Source organism: Triplophysa dalaica, chromosome 8 (assembly GCF_015846415.1).
Source record: "Triplophysa dalaica isolate WHDGS20190420 chromosome 8, ASM1584641v1, whole genome shotgun sequence".
NCBI classification, from domain to species: domain Eukaryota; kingdom Metazoa; phylum Chordata; class Actinopteri; order Cypriniformes; family Nemacheilidae; genus Triplophysa; species Triplophysa dalaica.
Genome location: NC_079549.1, coordinates 6,558,571 through 6,570,323, shown reverse-complemented (window position 1 = coordinate 6,570,323; position 11,753 = coordinate 6,558,571).

The following is an 11,753-nucleotide window of genomic DNA, read 5'->3' as shown; positions in this document are numbered from 1 at the left end:
GTATAATTTAGCTATAAAATCGAAATAATGCATTCAAGACTGCTCAGGTGATCATGTTCGATTTCCCAAGGTTAGTTAGCAGGGAACATATTAAAACACTTAACATGAAAAGACTTAATTACTAGTAAGAAGATATTTTTCTTACTTTACACTCAACATGATGTACTGCCAAATCACAGACATAATAACTTATACAGAACAACAATATTTTTCTTCCCAGTAGAAACCTTTTAAAAAGAAGGCGTATCATAACTATGCTGAGATGAAAATGCACAACCTGATCGGGCAGGAATTTTTAACTTTCGAGGCCTAATTTTATGTGTATGAATTCGTACAATGTTAATATAACAAAAATGTATGATTAGTAGAAAAATCTATACTGAAGCTGAAGCTAAAGCTGAAACTGTAGTTAGGAATTAGTGTGTTCATATGTTATGATTGTGCAATATTCATTTTATGCAAGCAAAATGATTTCATGCCTCGCTAAATTAAGATTTACTGTTGAATTGTAAATCAAGAGTGTTGAATGAAAAAGCACTAATACATTGTGACTACACAGTAATTTTTTATAAAACATGCTGTGTGAAATTAAGGATTGTTTGAGTTTATGTTTTTGTAGATTTAGTGAATTTTTGTACAGTCTTCCATATTGAAGGTTTGTTTAATCGACCAAAAACAACACAGCTTGAAAATGTAATTGCTGTTAAGTCCGTCTTGAGAAGACATTTAGCCCTGTCTGATCCTCCAGGCTGCCTAAGGAAGTGAGAAAAGGTGATGCTTGCAACAGAAGTCCCAAGTGAGTAAGTGTCTGCACTCAAAACAAAAACTATTGTACAAGTTTCTGTTATGATGGAGGGTATACCAAAGAGATAAATTACGAGAGAGAAGAAATGGGAGGGCTGGTTAGAAGAGGTTTCAAACACAGGATTAAGGGGAGCGTGGAGAAGACTCTTTCCCATGAGAACAAACAAAGGACATGTGATTTAAAAAAGACCATGTTCATTACATCCCTCAGGTAAATCCCTGCACATTGAGTCCACATAGCCTACCAAAGTAACCAAGCACGCCCGTACAAAGCCTCTAAACTTAATTAGTTCAGGCAGCATGAGCTGAGGACCAGAGCTTGGCCCCTGCACCTGTTCAAACCGGGTCCTCACCCCAGCCCGCAACACAGACACCTATCCAGCGCTGCAGTGGGAACAGGACCATCACAGACCTTCTCACAGGTATCACATCCATCTAATGCAAAAGACACATACAATACACCTGATTCTTAAAATGTATGTGTTTGGAAAACACAGCGATTGCATTCGAAATTAGTGTTTCGTCACAAAATCAAAGGTTCACGGGTTCAGTTGTGGATGCAGGAAAATATGAGGATAAATTTATAAAATGAGAGGCGAAATTGTTTTCAAAATTATTACAATAAATGGTCAGCTTTGTATTCCAGCTTCTTATTTGTTTTATTTATTTTCTATGTGCTCCACTGTAAAACTGTGGTTCTTAGGCAACACAGACCTCAATCACAAATGTATTATTCATAACATTACAAACACAATTACAACATAATAAACAATAGTTTAGTCTTTAGAACACCATAATAATACAAATAAAATTAAGGTTTTAATTTCCTTCCAATCAAATTAGCAATTGCAAATATTTAGAAAAAAAAATTTCAAATACAAGCTAATACTATATTTTTGCAGTAGCAAACATCTATAAATTTAAATCCAATCTCAGGCAGATCAAGCACGGATCCTTCAGTCAATAAGAAATTAAGGCAGAGTAGGCTGTTGTTAATTACATTGCAGAACAGTCATTAGCCCTGATTTTCACTCTCAGTGAAATGAGAAATCCTAAATGATTAATTATAATGTGTTGGAGAACATCCCAAATTCTGTTTTAGTTGCTTTCTATAGCCTGTTGTTTTTGTTAGTTTTATACACATTAAACATCGGACTTTACCTGAGATGAACGTCATCTGAAAGTAAACAGACCAGAGCTTAGGAGCAAAGCAAATGGCAGCTCCCAGCTTTAATTCCTTAATTCATTATGCAAACATGATCTATTGCGGAACCCAATGTACTGATGAATATCTTGAGTACCTTATGTTTAAGTCCTGGAACATCTGTCAAGAGGGATCAGTAATTTAGATTTCAATGCATAAACAAGCAAAACAGAGGCAATAAAGGTAATTTCATCAGTATATTCAACACTGTCTCTTTTTGTAAAAGGTTAGAGCAGAAAGGCAGTGAGGGAGGACATGGTTACCGGTATATGATTTTATCTCACTTATTTGGCTGTGATTTTCACTTTTTAATTAGTTCACGTATAGCATCTTGAAACATCTTTCAAGAATAACATAACAACTTTCATATGACCATGCTTTGTTCTAAACATTGCTATTTTAACAACTATATCCATATAATAAAAGTTTAGATCCTTAGACTGAATTTTTTTTCAAATGCATGACTTGGACTGAATAATAAACAAAAGCAGCAAATAAGAGTACAACTAGATGGTAGCTCCTTCAATGCTTTTTAAAAAGTTGATAAAATGCAAAGAGTAGATTTGACAAATTCTAGACAAGGAATGGCTCCAATAAAGATGTTTAAAATGTCCAAAATTTTATTTGTGTTACATAGTTTGGATGAGTTGACTATTATTCTAAAAAAATGAAAGTATAATAAAATATATATAGTAACCCTATAAATACAATAATGGTAAAAATATGATATGATAAAAGCATGGGTGCATTTAGTCGAAAAATACACATACTAAAATGACCATTACAGTTTACAGTGTTTTCGGGTCTGCTGGTGAGTACAAACAGCATGTTCAGTATAACATGGTTCAAAATATTGGCATAATAAATATCATTGTTCTAATAGGGCCTATATCTTTTACCAATTTTGAGCAAAGGCTAAAGAAATAAAAAAATAGCATAACAATCCAGAAATAAAATAAAAGAAAGTACTGATTTGATTTATTTTTTATCTTAGAACCAAAAAGGTAAAGCCTACCTTGCAAGTAGCACTTGATTTTTTGTTCTCCCTGCATAGCTTATTATTTTCATAGACTAAAAAGCATCCAAAAGACGGTCTGTTCTCTTCAGCAAATTGATCTGTACTGCTAGCCCCAGGCATTGCTTTTACGGTTTCTCTAAAAAAAACAATTATTGAAATAAATGCTTAATGTTTAAAGAAAGTTTCGGCTTAGCTACACCTGTCTGAATCTCTCTAATCTTTCAATAGGAATCATCAGCATGTCAAGTTTTAAATGTTTACTTATTCAGCTTCCAAATGCTTCATTCATACCTTCTCCATTTTCATTATGTATCGGGTCTCTGGAGTTTAAAGGCAGCAATTCGCTGTAAATATTGAAATCTCTGAGTAATTTTTTACCTTGCTTATAAACCTTAAGGCAAATATTTATATGCCTTTGCATGGACTAATTATAATATTTTAATTTTTCCTAGCCAAAAAACATTTGTTATAACAATCCATATTTTATGTAATTTTAATGTTAATGTGCAAGCACAGTGCATATTTAATGCAATGAATGGTGACAAGGATGAAATTTCCAGCAAAATCGATTACATTCACATCGTCTGCTGACGTAGGATGGAAAATTTTGAAATTGTTGGTAACTAAGCAACAGGCTAAGTGGGGTAGAGTATGCTTGCTGCTGTGGATGAAAGACTATCATACTGCCTAAATGATTGTAGATATTAAACTGTTGTTATTATTGTTGGAATTTCCTTCATGTATTTTTTAAATTTTCTTGGTTGAAATTAAGGATTTTACAGTGTGATGCAAATTTCACGTTTTAATTTGAAAACCGTAATAATCTGCAGGATAGATGCCCTTCACAGACAGACTGTTGGTTATAGTAATACAGCTGCAGTAATAAACGCTGTTCTGCACCCTGTCTTCTTGTAAACCTCAAAAGGATACTTCTGCACAGAACAATGCACTTTCATGTCCACCACTTGATTAAAGAGCACTCAAGAAATCCACGAAAGGGCTTTTGCATGACCTCAATTCACAGACAAACATTCATCTAGCTTTGATAAATGCTAGTTCTTCCTGTATGGACTGACTTTCTTTGCTTGTGTAGTCATTTTAAGGGACTGATTTGGTGTTCTAGACAAGAAAAGAGAACAGAAAAGAAAAATAGTGCTATATAATCTGCTATAGGGTAAGGACTAAAGATCGATTTGTGCTATTCACAAGAACAGACAAATACATGTTGCTAATATGTTGCTTCGATGGTTTTGCACAAAATTATAACCATATGGCATTTCCGTCATGATTTATGATTGATATTGTCTGAATAAGCTTTGATGCTAGCTTTGCAGATAATTGTGTCATGGCTAATGACAGGCTACTGTTGGTCCTTGTAGTCCTTTATTATGAGCCTGGAGGTTGAGATCAAACAGTCTGCTTGAAACGGCGATGAAAGTGGCTTGCCGCTATCTTACCGGACTGAGATTCAAGATGAACTACAACAGACTCCTGGCAGTTCACCCTAATAATCTGGTGCTGGCCCAGTTCATTGATTATAACATCATACAGAGCTCTATCAAATGATAATGCCTGGTATCCTCGGACGGCTATAATTGTTTGCTTAAGAGTGAATGTTGTCTTGACTGTTTAAGCTTAATAAAAAACGAATACTGTTTTGCTGCTCCCTATCTTTCTTCAAAGAAGACAAGTTGAAGTTTGTTTACAACAAGTGTTTAGTAAGTCATGTTATGCAAGTGTTTCATTGGAGGGCAGAATTAAAGAGAATGTCAGACAAATTATGGTAATAGGTCCGCAAGAGCCATGGTGAAGGTTCCATTTGAAAGTAAGCATGTGCTTCGTTCCAGTGTTGACGTCAGTTGTCACAGTGTGCTTTCTATAAACCTCTGAAACAGCTCGACCACCAAATAGAATTGATGTATTATAATAGGTTGAACTATTTTTTAAGAACAAAACTTGGTGTCAAAGGAATACTTTTTTGCCATCTTTAAGGTATACTCTAGTCATAAATGAAAAATTTGTCATGAATTACTCACCATAAAATGTGTTGAAGAAGAAAGATACTTGGAAGGGACTAAAGCAAAAGTTAGCGACTGAAAGCTCTGGGACATAATTGACTACCATAGTAAGAAAGATTATTATGTTTTTTCTGTTACGTTGGACACAAAATATATTTTGAAGAATTTAGGAATTCTGGGGAGCCTTTGACTATCATTTTAATTATTTCTACTGGTAGTCAATGAGTGCGTTTACATGCACAGTCTTCATTTGATTATGCTTAATAAGCTGCTAAGGTGAGAGGTCCTGGTTTTCTTTTATCGGGGAATGGTCATAAACTGCTTAAGCAATAACCGCTTCGCAGAGGTAAACTCTGTGGTGAGGAAGGCAGGTCAAGAGCCACTGAGGTGGGGCCGTCGGTGTGAGTGATAGTTGGAATCAGCTGTGCGCACACCGTTCCCGCATATCTCAAGGAGGAAATCAGGAGCATAAGAGGACTAACGACAGGACTGCTGACGAGAGAGGACCAGGCCCGGACATATGTTTTAAGTTTAAGTGTATTTATGTTCTTGTGGAATTTTACCTCCGTATTATTGTTTATTTATTTTGATTAAAGTGCTTTAAATGTTCGCCGGTTCCTGCCTCCTTCCTTCCTTTTATTGGACCTCGTTACAAACGCCCTTACCGGTTTTAAAAGTCTCAAACAGAAGTTACAGTAAAATAATGCATACATGTCCTCTCTCGGATCATGCTGTCATGATTCCGGTCTTGACTTAACGCTATCTGTCACGGAGGCTGTGTTATGTTATCTGTGAGGGTGTGTGGTTATTATTCTGTCATCTCACCACATACGCATTGTCTACGTCATTCGCCCTGCCCTCGTGTTACCCTGTCAGGGCTTTCCTCGCTCTGGTGATCACTCACACCTTTCCCATCATCTTGGCCTTTCATGGCGAAAGTTGTCGAAAAAGTAGTTTCAACACAATTATGCTCCTTCCTTCAAAGGAATGACATTAAGGAAGAATTCCAGTCTGGATTTAGAGCATGTCACAGTGCAGAGATGGCTTTGATCAGAGTTACAAATTATCTGCTTTTTGCATCCGACCGAGGTTGTATTTTACTGCATTTGACACCATTGACAACGGCTCACTCCTACATAGACTCGAAAATTACGTTGGCATTAACGGAATAGCATTGAAATGGTTTAAGTCTTATTTATCCGACCGTTTTCAATTTGTTGCAATAAACAATGAGGTTTACCTCAGGGCTCAGTCCTAGGGTCTCTGCTTTTCACATTATACATGCTACCTCTAGGAGATGTAATTAAGCGACATGGAATAAGCTTTCACTGTTATGCTGATGACACTCAACTTTATATTTCCTCGAAGCCTCATGAAACGCAGGAGTTCCATCGAATAATGGAAATCATAGTCGATATAAAAAACTGGATGCACTCGGACAAAACAGAAGTGTTACTTATTGGACCGAGTTCTTACACGTACAAAAAATTATGAGAATATTAGCCCGGTTCTGTCAACCTTGCACTGGTTACCTTTAAAACTTTGCATTAACTTTAAGATCTTGCTTATTACCTATAAAGCCCTACATGGTCTAGCTCCGCAGTATTTGAGCGAACTTCTAATGTATTACAGTCCTACACGTTCATTATGCTCTCATGCATCCTGTCAGTTGGTAATACCTAGAATTTCAAAACCAAGTGCAGGTGGTAGATCCTTTACCTATCTAGTGCCTAAACTTTGGAATAGTCTTCCCTGCACTGTCCGGGAGTCAGACACACTCTGTCAGTTTAGACCAAAGACGCATCTTTTTAATCTTGCATACACTACACTTCCATAATATAAATCCTCAGAGGGTTTAGGCTGCATTATTTAGATCAACCGGAACCAGGAACACTTCCAACAACAACTGATGTACTTGTTGCATCAAAGAGCGCAGAACAGTACTCTACTCTCAGCCAGTCTTGTCTCATTGTTCCAAGGTTACCGCAGGATGCAGTTCATGCCCAGACCTGATGGCAGTGCGGAGAATGGGAAGCGGTGACCTGACAAGAGCTAAGATGATAGAGCTGAATAAAGGACGCGCCGACCTGACACGACTTCACTACAAAATTTCAAATGCTATTTGATTATTAATGATAATCTTAAATATATAATTTACTTTATTGGTAAATTTATTTTTATTTTTATTTAGCCTTGTCGTGCAAGCACTGTTGAGCTTGTGCAGAGGCAGCAGCTTTTGCCAAAGGGGAACTGGAATCCCCTGGTTGGGTCTTGTTTCTCCTGAGGTTTTCTTTCTCGATTGGAGTTTTGGGTTCCTCGCCACCGTTTGCATACTGTTTTGCACTATTTGCCTGGCTGGGGGGCTGCTTTAGTTTTACATAATTAATATTGCATATAGAAATGTATAGTCTGTTTAATATTTGACCTGTGTTTCTCTCTCCTTTATCTTAAATGTGTGCTTTCACTGTGAGTGCGTGGGTGTCTGTCTGTGTGTGTGTGTGTGTATGTGCGCGCGCATCCGTCTGTGTGTGTGTCTATGTCGATGTGTGTAAATATGTGTGCATATTGTGAGTGTGGAGCGTTTGTATGTGGGTATGTCTGTCTTCTGTTTTCACCTTTTTCTTGTTTTTACAGGTATATCACTTTAGTTGTTTTGCTTATTGTCAATATGTCTCATGTACAGCTGCTTTGTAACAATGGAAATTGTAAAAAGCACTATATACATAAAGTTGAGATTTGATTCTCTCCCCATTAGTACACACCTGGAACTGATCCCTACTTATTAGTTTTACCTTTATAACCCCTCTCGTTCTCTCGTCTTGTGTCCGACCGTTGCATGTTTACGCTAGTCTCTAGTGTTAAGTCTTAGTATTAGTCTTTGCCTTTCCATAGTCCTAGCTTTGTCTAACAGCTTCTATCCTCTCCGGACGTTATTACCTCTTCCAGTTTCCTGTTGGCGCCCAGGACTGAACTCCTTCCTATTCACCAGACACCACTTCCCCGGACACTGAGCAGCTCCTCGACGGGGACTCTCTTGCTGTGGTCCGGGTCGACTGTTCTCCCAGCCATTCTCCTCCCCGTCGCTCTTCCACAAATCCTGTGAAACGTTGGGCCTTGGTGCCATTTCTCTAGACGGAGTCTGGATTCTCAGTGGACTGGACTTCTATGGTGTCTTGATACTGATTATTATTGTCTTTTGGTGTAGAAATGGCAAAATGAAAAACTATTGTTGCATTTGCAGGTACTGCGGACACGGGAAGTGAAACAAAAATACAGCTTCCAACAGATTTCCCGCAGCATTTTAGACAAACTATCGAGGGTGACATCACTGCATGCGGGAAACCTGACAAGTCTCAAATTTCCATATTAACGCGCTTTTCTGCGGAGCCGGTATATTGATATGCATGTAAACACGAGAAAACAGGTTTATTTTATAAGCTGATTTTTGATAGATATCCGTTTATTTTTTGCATGTAAAAAGCATTCATCCGAACAAAGAAATTATAAAGTTTCAAAATCAATTCTGGTAACAAGGGGTCAAGTCATACACACTACTTTAAGTTACCAAAAGTCCTATGTACCTTTAAGAATAACACTGCCATGGTGATCCTTCGATTCTGCAATGTGATTGGTAGTCAATTTTAATGAGGATATTTAAGTATTCATATTACTTTGATGGCCCTGACCATGATGTCTCACAAGACTAACAACACAGGGTAAAGTTACAAATCTTTGGTGACAGGCTGTTAGTAAAAGATAAAAGACGAGTGCAGACACTCGGGCAGCTGTACCATTTCATGGCCTTTTAACCACCGAGCAAAAATCTGATGACTTCCTAAGGCTCAGAAATGTGGCACGGAATCTACAAGAGACAAATGATGGTGACACAGACGGAAAGAGAGAGACAAAGGGAACAGAACCGATTGATTGGCAAACAGAGACAAGGTGAGTTGTCTGGCTGTATGAACAAAATCAGCAGCTGTATGTAAGCCCACGGACAGGTTTCATTCTCTCCATCTGTTTTTCCTCTGATTCTCTCTGTTAAAATCCAGTGCATTGTGCTGTTTTACACAGCTCATTTGCAGAATGTGTTCCTTTTCCAAAAAATGTTTTAAGTAGGACTTATCATATTCATGACTAAGAATTTACATTGTCATACACAGTACATAAAGGGTAAATTGATTCAGCTTCAACACAACTCAGTGCTATCCTTTGCCAACATGAAAGTGAATATAACCACAACACCACCATATTGCAATACATCGGCTTCAAACAGATAATTACATTAATTCAGTACTTTTGCTGTTTGGGTCGTGATGTAGAAAGTAATAAGAGGTGCCTGAAGATATTATCAAATTACAAATTGTTAAATTAAATGTTCTTGTAGCTCAATGGTAGAGCATTGAGTTAGCAGCTCAAAAGGTTTGATTCCCAGGTTGCACACATAGTGAAATAAGTGTATTGCTCACAAGTCGCTTTACATAAAACCATCTGCAAAATGCATAAATGTTGCCTAAATGTAATGACTGGTAGGCTGACTGACTTTGACCCTGATCATTAAATAAGGAAATTGTAATCGAGTTGTGTCTTATGTGCTGTATAACATTCTCATTAGTAAACACTGTGGAGTTCTGTTCTAATCACACACTGCAAAGCATTTCTTAGAAAAGCATCACCGTACGGAGGCACCAAGTCTAATTAAGCATTTCTGTCACTTTCTGGTGAGCTCAGTGGGAGGTAAACAAAGGCCAAGAAGATTTCTGTTGTGGCTGTGTAAGGATTCTTTGGAAACTGAAGCAAGAGATCTCATTAAAATATAAATGAATACACAATTCTCATTCTAATAGTCAGGGCAAGTAAAGTTTAACTACTTAGTTGTTGATTATGAAATGATTATTTATGACTGTTTTGTTAGTGTTCAATTTACAAACATAAGCCCATAAAAATGTTGCATTGTTTGAAACATTTATTGTTAAGATGTCCATGGCTTCATGGCTGTTTCCTGTTTTTGTATTAACATATTTGTTGAGATTGTAACTTTAGGTTGTATACATATTTGTATGTAAAATATACTGTATATTTTCAATATAACATGTTTTGTGTAAAAAATTAAACGAAGACTAATAGAAAATATTGAATTCAAGGCCCCTCTGCCACTGTCAATCTGGCTTCAAAGAAACTAAGACAGCTGAATTATTTATTATTTTAATATTTTCTCCTCAGTTTCTTCCCAAAGAACAATACATTTAGATTCAGTCATTTAGCAGACGCTTTTATCCAAAGCAACTTACAATTAGGGTAAAAGCAATTTGTGCAACAAAAGAACAACAATGCATTGGTGCAGTAAAATTGGTCTCCGTTAGCCTACCAAAGTATATGAAGCTAAGATTTTTTTGGAGGGCTATGAAAGATAAAAAGAATTAGAATACTTTTTTAGCCGATTCTTAAAGGCAACCACAGAATCCGCTTTTCTTTCTGGCAAGAGGGAGATTGTTCCAGAGTCATGGAACACATCCAGAGAAAATTAGAAAAATTTAGATGCACAACATAAATCTCAACAGTGGTGGAAAGTAACAAATTACAAATACTCAAATTACTGTAAATGAGTAGTTTTTTACAGGAATTGTAATTTTAAAGTAGCTTAAAAACAGTGTAGGCCGACTTTTACTTTTACTTGAGTACATTTTCAGTGCTGTATCTGTTCTGTTACTGCGCTATTTTTCCTCACATTGTCTTTTTATGTTTCATTTTGATAGGATTGGCTAAGGATATTAATAAGTACCGTCACGTGACCCCGTCCACTCAAATCACGTATAGAAAACTTGCGACACACAGATTTCAAGACTTCTGCCACCAATTAAGTTTAATCATGCAGGAAGACAAACATGTGCAGCAGGGAGGGCGCGTATCAAACGGCGGTTTTACGCACTTGAAAGTCACAGCGGGAAAGGGACACAATACAAACGCTTGTTTGAGATATGGAGAAATTTTGAGTTCCTTAATCACTCCGTTCCCCAAGTTTCATCCAAACTGCTAAATCATGAGATAAAATTGTCCATCTCTCTCCACAGTCTATACTTCAAGTGAACAGCCCTTATAAGTGAGTAGGGAAATTATGTGATTGAAACGATAGCCAAAGATGTGTTTTTATTAAAAGTAGCTATTTTCTATATAAATCTCCAAATTTAATTGGATTATTAACTATTCATTAAATAACACCGCCTAAAAAGTATCGAGTAACCAGTACTCTGAGTAGTTTTTGAGAAGAGTAATTTTGACTTCTACTCAATTACTTTTTTAACACCAGTACTTTTACGTGTAATTGAGTGCAGTTTCAGCATTTTAACAGTACTTGTACTTGAACCAATTTCCAGTACTCTTCCCACTACTGAATCTCAAAACCAAATCACTTACCTCAAAAACAATAGAAAAGTTTTACTGTACATCGCCACACAAAAAATATCTAACAGCGATGAATGAAACACATCATGTCTTGAACTGTTAATTGGTTAAAAATATTGTTCAATATGACATAGAATTTTGCATCTTCGTATCGATACCAACCAATCATTGTTATCCTTTGGAAATATTGCTTTACAATTATTTTTGACAGCCATGGTCAGCAGTCACTTAAAAGCAACTTATTATTAGATTGATATGTTATTTGTTTTTAGGTTACCATACAGACTTTTAGTATTCTGTTTAGTTT